Source organism: Triticum urartu, chromosome 6A, assembly GCF_056163025.1.
Source record: "Triticum urartu cultivar PI428250 chromosome 6A, HENAU_Tu73, whole genome shotgun sequence".
NCBI lineage: Eukaryota > Viridiplantae > Streptophyta > Magnoliopsida > Poales > Poaceae > Triticum > Triticum urartu.
Window position 1 is genome coordinate 92,320,978 of NC_141878.1, and position 11,908 is coordinate 92,332,885.

Below are 11,908 nucleotides of genomic sequence, written 5' to 3' on the forward strand. Positions count from 1 at the left end.
AAACCTCACAGATCTTTTCACAAAAGTCAGAGAATATAGCCATCATGCATCTTTGAAAGGTAGTAGGTGCATTACATAAACCAAAAGGCATACGTCTATAAGCAAAAGTACCAAAAGGGCAAGTAAAAGTAGTCTTTGATTGATCCTTGGCTGACACAGGTATTTGAGAGAAACCAGAATAACCATCTAGAAAGCAAAAATGTGTATGTTTGGATAATCTTTCTAGCATTTGATCGATAAAAGGTAAGGGGTAATGATCCTTTTTAGTGGCCTTATTTAATTTGCGGAAATCAATTACCATCCTATAACTTGTAATAATTCTTTGAGGAATTAATTCATCTTTATCATTAGGAACGACAGTAATACCTCCCTTCTTAGGGACACAATGGACAGGACTTACCCACTGACTATCAGCAACGAGATAGATTATACCTGCCTCAAGGAGCTTTAGTATCTCCTTCCTTACCACTTCTTTCATTTTAGGATTCAGCCGTCGTTGATGATCACGAACTGGTTTGGCATCTTCCTCCAGATTTATTTTGTGTTGACATAGAGTGGGACTAATGCCCTTAAGATCATCAAGAGTATACCCAATAGCAGCACGGTGCTTCTTCAGAGTTTTCAATAATCTCTCTTCCTCATGCTCTGAAAGGTTAGCACTAATAATAACAGGATATATCTTTTTATCATCAAGATAAGCATATTTAAGAGTATCAGGCAACGGTTTAAGCTCAAACACGGGATCACCCTTAGGTGGAGGAGGATCCCCTAGGATTTCAATAGGCAAATTGTGTTTCAGAATAGGTTCCTGTTTAAAGAATACTTCATCTATTTCCCTTCTTTCATTCATAAACATATCATTTTCATGGTCTAGCAAATATTGTTCTAAAGGATCACTAGGAGGTATGGCAATAGAAGCAAGACCAATAATTTCATCCTTACTATGTAATTCTTCTTCACGGTGTTGTCTACTAAATTTAGAGAAATTAAATTCATGAGACATATCATCTAAACCGATAGTAACAACATCCTTTTTGCAATCTATCTTAGCATTAACAGTGTTTAAGAAGGGACTACCAAATATAATGGGACAAAAGCTATCTTGTGGGGGAACCAAGAACAAGAAAATCAGCATGATATTTAGTTTTCCCACTCAAGACTTCAACATCTCTAACAATTCCCATTGGTGAAATAGTATCTCTATTGCCAAGTTTAATTGTGACATCAATATCTTCTATCTCAGCAGGTGCAATATCATGCATAATTTCTTTGTATAAGTCGTAAGGTATTGCACTAGCACTAGCACCCATATCACATAAAGTCATGATAACAATGATTTCCTATTTTAACAGAAATAATAGGCATGCCTACCACAGGTCTAGGTTTATCTTTAGCACAAGGTTTAGCAATTCTAGCAGTTTCATCACAGAAATAAATAACATGCCCATCAATATTATCAGCCAAAAGATCTTTAACAATAGCAATATTAGGTTCAACTTTAACTTGCTCAGGAGGTGTATATGTTCTAATATTGCTTTTACGAACCACAGTTGAAGCTTTAGCATGATCCTTTATCCTAACAGGGAAAGGTGGTTTCTCAACATAAGAAGTAGGAACAATAGGATCATTATAAGTGATAGTCTTTTCTTCAACTTTAATAGGTGCAACTACTTTTACTTCTATGGGAGGATGATATTTAAACCACTTCTCCTTGGGGAGATCAACATAAGTAGCAAAAGATTCATAGAAAGAAGCTACTATCTCAGAGTCAAGTCCATATTTAGTGCTAAATTTACGAAAAACATCAGTACCCATAAAAGATTTAACACAATCAAACTTAGGTTTCATACCTGACTCCTTACCTTCGTCGAGGTCCCAATCTTCAGAGTTGCGTTTAATTCTGTCCAATAAATCCCATTTGAATTCAATGGTCTTCGTCATAAAAGAGCCAGCACAAGAAGTATCGAGCATGGTGCGATTGTTATCAGAAAGCCGAGCATATAAATTTTGAATAATCATCTCTCTTGAGAGCTCATGATTGGGGCATGAATACAACATTGATTTAAGTCTCCCCCAAGCTTGAGCGATTCTTTCTCCTTCACGAGGCCAAAAATTATATATATAATTGCGATCACGATGAACAAGATGCATAGGATAAAACTTCTGATGAAATTCCAATTTCAATCGTTTGTAGTTCCATGACCCCGTATCATCACATAGCCTATACCATGTCAATGCATCTTCCTTCAAAGATAAAGGGAAGACCTTCTTCTTAATAACATCTCCGGGTACACCTGCAAGCTTAATAATCCACAAACTTCATCCACATATATTAGGTGCTCATCAGGATGCATTGTTCCGTCTCCTGCAAAAGGATTAGCTAGCAATTTTTCTATCATACCAGAAGGAATTTCAAAGCAGACATTTTCATTTTCAGTAGGTTTAGTAGGTTGAGGAGCAACTCTTTGCTCTACTGGTCGGGGTAAAGATACCCCGAACAAGCCCTCAGAGGATTACTTTCCATAGTAACAAGTGATAGTAAATTTCAGCACACTATATAAATTTTCCTTACCAAATTCCACCTACCAAAGGCGCTTCACTCCGCGGCAACGGTGCCAGAAAAGAGTCTTGATGACCCACAAGTATAGGGGATCTATCATAGTCCTTTCGATAAGTAAGAGTGTCGAACCCAACGAGGAGCAGAAGGAAATGATAAGCGGTTTCCAGCAAGATATTCTCTGCAAGTACTGAAATAAGTGGTAACAGATAGTTTTGTGATAGGATAATTTGTAACGAGCAACAAGTAACAAAAGTAAATAAAGTGCAGCAAGGTGGCCCAATCCTTTTTGTAGCAAAGGACAAGCCTGGACAAACTCTTATATAGAGAGAAGCGCTCCCAAGGACACATGGGAATATCGTCAAGCTAGTTTTCATCACGTTCATATGATTCGTGTTCGGTACTTTGATAATTTGGTATGTGGGTGAACCGGTGCTTGGGTACTGTCCTTCCTTGGACAAGCATCCAACTTATGATTAACCTCTATTGCAAGCATCCGCAACTACAACAAAAGTTTTAAGGTAAACCTAAACATAGCATGAAACATATGGATCCAAATCAGCCCCTTACGAAGCAATGCATAAACTAGCTGGTTTAAGCTTATATCACTCTAGCAACCCATCATCTACTTATTACTTCCCAATGCCTTCCTCTAGGCCCAAATAATGGTGAAGTGTCATGTAGTCGACGTTCACATAACACCACTAGAGGAGAGACAACATACATCTCATCAAAATATCGAACGAATACCAAATTCACATGACTACTAATAGCAAGACTTCTCCCATGTCCTCAGGAACAAACGTAACTACTCACAAAGCATAATCATGTTCATAATCAGAGGGGTATTAATATGCATATAGGATCTGAACATATGATCTTCCACCAAATAAACCAACTAGCATCAACTACAAGGAGTAATTAACACTACTAGCAACCTACTAGTACCAATCCCGGACTTGGAGACAAGAATTGGATACAAGAGATGAACTAGGGTTTTGAGAGGAGATGGTGCTGGTGAAGATGTTGATGGAGATTGCCCTCTCCCGATGAGAGGAGCGTTGGTGATGACGATGGCGATGATTTCCCCCTCCCGGAGGGAAGTTTCCCCGGCGGAACAGCTCTGCCGGAGCCCTAGATTGGATCCGCCAAGGTTCCGCCTCATGGCGGCGGAGTTTCGTCCGAGGAGATGGCTTATGATTTTTTTTCCTCATCGAAAGACTCCGTATAGCAGAAGATGGGCATCGAAGGGCCACCACGGGGCCCACGAGGTAGGGGGCGCGCCCAGGGGGTAGGGCGCGCCCCCCACCCTCGTGGGCATGGTGTGGCCCCCCTGGTGAACTTCTTACGCTCAGTATTTTTTATATATTCTGAAAACGTCTTCTGTGAAGTTTCAGGACTTCTGGAGCTGTGCAGAATAGGCCTCTAATATTTGCTCCTTTTCCAGCCCAGAATCCGAGCTGCTGGCATTCTCTCTCTTTATGTAAACCTTATAAAATAAGAGAGAATAGGCACAAGTATTGTGACATAATGTGTAATAACAGCCCATAATGCAATAAATATCGATATAAAAACATGATGCAAAATGGACGTATCAATCGTGGTGCCCTAGATGTGATCTGTTCATCTGTTCGAGATCGTGGTGCCCTAGATGTGATCTGTTCATCTGCTCTGCTAGTTCGCATGATTAGTTTAATCTCTGCTACTGTAGTCATGATTTATCTTCTATTTATTCGGATTAAATCTTGTAGTAATTTGCTCATATACAATCCAAAAACCTGATTATAGGCAATTTACTCCGAGTGGTTTTGCTGCGCATCTGAAGCCGCCCGCCTTTAAGGGGGCGCAATATAAGAGGTGGCGCACGAGAGCAGTCTACTGGTTTCAGACCATGGGCTGCTATGACGCCACCAAGGGCAAGCCTGAGGGCTATCTTAATCCAGCACAACTGAAAGCTTTTGAGAAGATCGATACTCTCTTTAAAGGCGCTCTTCTAAGTGTTCTGGATGATTCCATTGTGGATTCGTATATGTCCTTTGAAAACGGCAATGACATGTGGGCTGCGCTCAAGGCCAATTGGTGCCTCAGACGCCAGCAGTGAGTTGTACGTCATGGAGCAATTCTATGACTACAAGACAACTGATGAGCGCTCTGTTGTACAACAGGCTCATGAGATACAGTCACTCGTAAAAGAATTTGAGTACTTCAAGTGTGTGTTGCCAGACAAATTTGTTGCCATAGGCATCATTGCCAAACTTCCACCTTCGTGGAACAATTTTGCTACTTCCCTGAAACACAAGAGACAGGAGTTTTCCGTTGCGGATCTCATTGGTACTCTTGATGTTGAAGAGAAGGCGAGAGCAAAGGACACACATGCTCGAGTTGCTGAGGGAGCTTCTAGTGCCCACATGGTACAGAAGAACTCCCAGCCCAACAAGTTCAAAAACAACAAGAACAAAACTCAGGGCAAAGGCAAGTTTGATACAAAGAACAAGCCATCACATTCTACCAACTTCAAGAAGAAATCTCATAAGAAGGGGAAGGGACTTTGCCATGTCTGCGGTGATCCTAATCACTGGGCTCCGAAGTGTCCTAACCATTTTGAAGAGCGCGAACATGAGAAGAGCGGCAAGTCCGCTAATGTTGTCATCAGTGATATTGATATGAAGGAATCAGGGTATGGTATTTTTTCTACCATCCTTTCAGTATTTCAATCCCCTGATTGGTTAATTGACACCGGTGTCAATGTACATATTTGTGCTGGCGCCTCCATGTTTTCTTCTTACCAGGCAACAGGGGCTTTACCCGTACTGATGGGGAACGGGTCACATGCCATCATTCGAGGTGTTTGTGCGGTCGATCTGAAGTTTACTTCGGGGAAGACTGTGCGTCTGAAGAACGTTCATCATGTACAGTCCATAAATAAAAATCTCGTTAGCGGTTCCCGTTAATCAGGGTGAAGGCACGGGTCTTACATTGCCATGGCAGCCCGTTTCGGCCCAGTTTTGCTGCCATGGTAGCGGGTCAATTTAGTCCGCGTTTTTTCTGGCATTTTAGTTGGAAAAATCGTGTGATTCTCAACAAAAAAAGGTTGGAAATCGCTTGAGGACCCGGATGTGCATTTGAGGCTTATGCTGCTTGTTCTCGGTCGTAAGATGGCAACACGAAAACTTTGTACTCTTTCTTCTGTTCATCTTCTTTAGTGGCGGAGCTAGCCAGAAATCTCTAGGGGAGCGAAACACAAATCATCAGTGTTGGGGGGGGGGGCAAATGCTAAAAATGTTCTAATCTAAGTCTTCCTAAAAAAAATTCTTCAGAAATTGGTTGAAGGCTTGGGGGCAGTGCCCCCCTTGCCCCAACATAGCTCCGCCACTGATCTTCTTCGTACGGGAGAGTGAGAGAGTTAAAAGAGAGGAGAATTGAGTGTGTTGACAATTGGCATCAGAGTTTGGTTGAGACATGAGTGATGACGACAAGCTGAAGGCTCAACGGTCCCCAATAGCACATTGCGGGCTCCAATTACCGACGTCAACGATGAGCCGGGGCAGATCGTGCAGACATGGGTGGTGTGCGATGACGCTGGCAACCGTTGGCCGATGCTCACCTATACCAATTATGGGGACTGGGTCTGCTCGCGCAAGTCATACTTGAGGGGCGCCATCTCTGGGAGGCCATCGAGAAGGGCACCATGATTCATGCTGATGACTGGCCGGCCCTTGAGGCCATCCCGCAAAGGCGTCGGCCAAGGACGTGTGGGATCTCTTCAAGACCATGCAGATCCGAGGAAAGACGTGTGCGAGAGGCGAAGGCGGTGACCCTCAGCATGCAGTACATTGCCGTCCACTTCAACGACGGCGAGAACATCGGCCATTTTGCCTTGCAGCTCATTGGTATGGTGAATCAGCTCAACCTTCTCGCCGAGCAAATTCCGAAAATAAGGTTGTTCGTAAGTTCCATTCGGTTGTGCCACACAAATTCTCACATACCACAATGTTCATTGAGACATTGGTTGATATGGACACGCTCTTGAACATTGGGCAATACACTCATACACGCAGCAGGGGCACGGGCCTGTTCACGCTGCACCGCATCGACCCGTCCCGCCTCTTCTACCCCAGGGGCACGCCGACCCCCGCGTCACCGCCGTCGCTGGAGAACGAGCTCCTGCCTGACCCCGCCATGAGCTTCTACCCTCCCCACTCGGCGCACGACGCCGGGAGCATGGAATTCGCGCTCCTCGGCGGCCGCGGCAGGGACAGGGTCGTCGCTGTGGACCACACGGGGCGCGTCGTCCTCTACGACGACTACTCGCACGCCGTGCACCCGCTGCCCCCCATGACATCGCCCAAGTGGTGCCCCGCGCTGTCCCTCGCCGTCGACGGCCAAGACGGCGCCTACATCATCGAGGCCAACCCCCAAGCGGACTGCCCCGGCCGGCGATCCGTCGAGGTGCTCGCGTACGACCACAAGCCCGCGGAGGACGACGAGGACGAGGGCTGTGTGTCGACTAAGTGTTTTTACCGGAGCAGGGAGCTACCGGCGAAGAATCCACCACACATGATTACTTTGAGATTCGCGGCCATATAAATAAGCCAATCTCTTTCACACTTCAATACGTGAAAATACAAACCTGTTATGGACCCCTATGCATGCCAGACAACATTTGTCAGGAATCTACATGTAGATAGTTGTACGGCGATTAATCATTCACAAGCCTCTCTCCCAAGGAAAGACTAGTATTAAATTTGATAGCCAAAATTTTGGAGATTGCTATATTTTAAACAATAAATTTAATTGCTGATATTTTTATATATTTGAATTGCTTGAGGCAAGACCTTTAAAATAAGATCAAAATTGGATACATTTCGACTAATTTCATTTCACAGATTCCAAATAGACGAGCGATAGACGCCGGTGCGCCGGCCGAAATTTCGGCCGGTCACACCGCACCAGTACGATTTGCTCTTAATAGCCGCAGGATACCTTTCCCCAACTGCTTCACTAGTTAAAATAGAAAAAAGAAACCATGGCCGATGACGCTTGTTCATCCTGAGGTAGCCCCGTGATCCTCCTGCTCGCCGGCCGTCCACGTCGGCGCCAGCCGCCGCCCTCGTCGCCGCCGACCGCCGCCCTCATCGCCGGTCGTCGCCGCCGGCCGCCGCCTTCGCACAACCTCCTCCTCTCGTTCGAAAAAAAAAACGCTCCATGGAGCTTGTACCACGAATCCTCGCTGGTTCCAGCACAAAAAAAACCTCGTCTGCAATCTCACAGCTACCACGGCATCGCCGTCCTTGTCCCCGGGCAGCCGCTCGTCGTCGCAGCATCTGCCGCCCCATCGTCCCAGTACAGTGCTTATTTCCGCCATTGCAGCATCCGCCCCTATCCTACAGTGCTCGTATCAATTTGTGTAGCTGGTTGTATCATTTTCCATCCACCATTGTAGCATCTTCATTGCTCCTCCTTCCATCTAGTACTAGTACCGCTGCCGGTTGTAGCATTTCGCAGTATGTTTGTGGCAAAGCATGATGCTGCTTGTAGCAAAAATCAAAACATCATTGTGCGATGCAGCAAATCATGACGGCGGTTTTAGCTAGACGAGACGATGGTGGTAGCAATTTTTAATGCCGGTTGTAGCATGTAGCACAAATTCGTGACGCCCATCCTCACCAAATATTGCTTGGAGAAGCGCTGCCCGTCCTCATTGCCCGCGGTCACCACGCTCTCCAGCGTCTGTTGTAGCAAAAAATGAAGCCGGACGTAGCAAGAAACGAAGTCGGTTGTAGCAAAAAATAAGCTGTTGTGGTGACCCACGCACGCTCGCCATTCTCGGTTTGTAGCAAAAAAGAAGCCGGTTGCAGCAAAAGATAGAGCCGGTTGTAGCAAAAACGGAACCGGGAGGTGGACGAAGTAGCTTGTGGTCATGGAGTAGCTCACGGTGGTCCCAGCCAAATGGCTGGAGGTGGTGTTTTCACGATGGTCTCAGCCAAATGGCTGGAGGTGGTGTTTGGACTAGCTTGTAGCGGTGCCATTAGAGCCTGCTGGATGGAGTTGAGAATAAAGAGAAGGGGGAAGATAGCGTAAGACATCAGGTGAAGAAAACGATTGGAGGGGTAGCCTCGCGAGTGGCGTGCGACCGGCCCAGCGTTCGGCCGGCGCACCGATGTAAAACGTTTCCTTTCAAATAACATATTTCACTCAACTAAAAAAACTATTTCACCTATCTTGAACAAGAGAACTGATTTAAATCATTTTGAATATATATATTTAACTCATTTCAATAAACGATTTCACATATATTATTTATAAAAGATAGGTTTCACACATTTTTCAAAACACATTACACTCACTCAATTGAAATAATATATTTCACTCATTTTCGAAAAAACTGATTTCACATTTTCGTTACATTCAAAATCCAGTTTCACTCAGTTCCAAAAAATGATTTCCCTAAAAATTTAATAAGTTCAATGAAATAACTTTCACATGTCGACAAATGTAAGTTTCACATTTTGTAAACAATAATTTGACATATTTTCACACACCGCAATAACATATTTTCACACTCAGTTCCACTCATTTTAGAAAACGGATTTCACTCATTTGAAAGAACACATTTCACTCAAAATTTAACCACATTTCACTCATTCGAAACAACCAAATTTACTTATTTCAAATGATTTCACTCATTTCAAAAACATATTTCATTAATTTCAGTGAAAAGTTACGTTATAATAACACAAAAAATATCCTCACTATGTTCCAAAAAATGATTTCCCTGAAATTCAAATAAATTTGAAATATGTTTCATAAGTTAAAAAAATACCATTTCATATATTTGAAATATTCAATTTCATGCATTGAAACAATCAAATTCACATGTTTGAAAGAACACGTTTCACATATTTTCACTCATTTCGAATAACAGATTTCGCCCGGTATATGCGTGAAATTAGACGTAAAATTTAAATGTGTTTGAAATCTGTCCAATATTGATCTTGTTATAAAGATCTTAGTGTCACGAGTTCAAATATATAAAATATTTCAAAAATGAAATCACTGTTTAAAAGATATAAACGATTGGAAATTTCAAAGAGAAAATAAAAGCCATGAAATTTACAGGATGGGAGATTAGATAGATGGGTCGCTTTCATGCATTTGCAGCACGGAGTAGATGTCTTTTGCATGCATGCATGAGTGAGACCTACACATGATTTGACCTAATGACAGATACAGACATGAAAAGTTGAAATACACAAAGATACAATGATGTGGGCAACCAAACATCACAAATCTTAAAACTACATCAACGAAGGATGCTTGACCGGTACCTCCATCCACCGGTAAAAAGAGGTTTGCGGGCTGGGTGTGGCGTCCGCTAGCTCGAGCCGCCGCCCTACGCGCAGGTCCCCGGCTATGGCGACGACGAAGGCGGCCGCTCCGGCAAGATCACATGCCACGCGGCGGAGGGCGCTCATATCTGGGTCTCCACGGCAGACCGCGGCACATACTGCCTGGACACGGCTAGCGACGGGTGAAGCAAGGCCGGCGACTGGGCGCTCCCTGGACGCGCCGTGCCCGTCCCAGAGTATGTCAGCCGCCTCCGGTTCGGCGTATCGGCCTCGGACGCCGGCTATGTTGGAACCATCAGTCCCTCGCAGCTGCCCTCCTCTCTTTCTCTGTTGTCGTGGCTTGAACCAGCGAGGAAGAAAGGGAAAGAGGAAGAAGAATAGGGACACGGCAAGGTGGTTTTTCCCGTGCACGAACACCTTTTCAGAGCACGAACTCAATCCACACACTACACTACACAGCTGTTACAACGGCCCTCGCGTGGCTTTATAGCCCCGAGCTGGCGCACCGGGAACGCACCGCACCCAACACCTTCACTCGCTCCTGATCGCCCGCGCTCCGCTCGCTCCGCACGTGCCCGCGTCGCGCTTCGACGCGCACGCCTCACGGTGAGCTCCAACGGCCACGCCCTCGATCACCCACGCAACTCGCTCAACAGTTACTCCTAAACCCACGCACATGACGCATACCCGCATGGACATGCCCCGTGCTGCACCTGCACGCACACACTCCCGCGGCCCCGACGCGCCCGACCCGGCCAGCTCGCGCCCATACACGCGCTGGTCGCGTCCAGTGCGTCGCCGCGGCTTATTTTCCTTAACATTCGCGTCCTAAGCCGCGGCTCAGAGCAGCCCAGCGTCCTCGACGTCGCCGTCCGCCAGTAGTGCCCGCTCCGCCGTCGGCGCCTTCTTTCACTACGGGCAGTCACGCTTGAAGTGACCCCGCTCACCGCACTTGTAGCACCGGCCTCGTCTGTTGCTGCCGAAGCCCGACGCCTCGCTGCGCGCCCTGTCGTCGTCGTCATCCCGAGCTCCGCCTCGCTGCCGCTCGCGCGCCCGCCACTATGCCGCGGTGAACATCAGCTGCTCGCCGCCGTGGTTGCCTTCGTCCTGCCCGCGCCGACGCAGCCTCTCGTCGAAGGCTTTCAGCCGCCCCAACGCGTCCTCGAACACCATTGTGTCGATGTCACAGAACTGCTTGATCCCAGCCACCGCCGAGTACAGGCGATTCGACACCGAGTCGAGCAGCTTCTTGACGAGGGCAGCGTCCTACAGGGTCGAGTCCAACACCGCGTAACGCGCCGCCATCCCACCGAGCCTGCCGTCGAAGTCATCCAGGGTCTCGGCGTCCGCCATGCGCAGGAGCTCAAACTCCCCGCGCAACGTGCCCAGCCGAGCCGCCCTGACTTGATCGGCCCCGACGAAACGCGCCTTGAGGCTGGCCCAGACCTCCGCCGCCGTCTTCTTCGAGGCCACCTGCAGGAGCAGGTTTTCCGCGAGCGCGCCGAGCAAGTACGCCCTCGTCGGCTTATCCTTCTTGGCGATCACATCCGCCGACGCGTCCTCCGACACGACCACCGCCTCCCACAGCCCGGCCGCGTCGAGGTTCGCCTCGACCTTGATGGCCCACGCCGTGTAGTTGTCGCCAGTGAGCTGCGGCACCGACTGCGGCAGCGATCCGCCCGCTCCGCCGGCGTACGGGACGATGGGCATCGCCAATGCGCCCTTATCTCCACGTGGCTCTGATGCCAATTGTTGGAACCGCCAGTCCCTCACAGCTGCCCTCCCCTCTCTCTCTCTCTTTCTCTCTCTGTTGCCGTGGCTCGAACCAGCGAGGAAGAAAGGGAAGGAGGGAAGAAGAACAGGGACACGGCGATGTGGTTTTTCCGGTGCATGAACACTTTTCCAGAGCACGAACTCAATCCACACACTACACAGCTGTTACAACGGCCCTCGCGTGGCTTTATAGCCCCGAGCTGGCGCACCGGGAACGCATCCAACGCCT

General features: G+C 47.0%; 1 pseudogene; it reads right to left on the reverse strand.

Annotated features, from left to right (window-relative positions):
* Positions 1-10,579: 10,579 nt before the first annotated feature.
* Positions 10,580-11,616, reverse strand: LOC147964162 (uncharacterized; annotated as a pseudogene).
* Between the last annotated feature and the right edge of the window lie 292 nt (positions 11,617-11,908).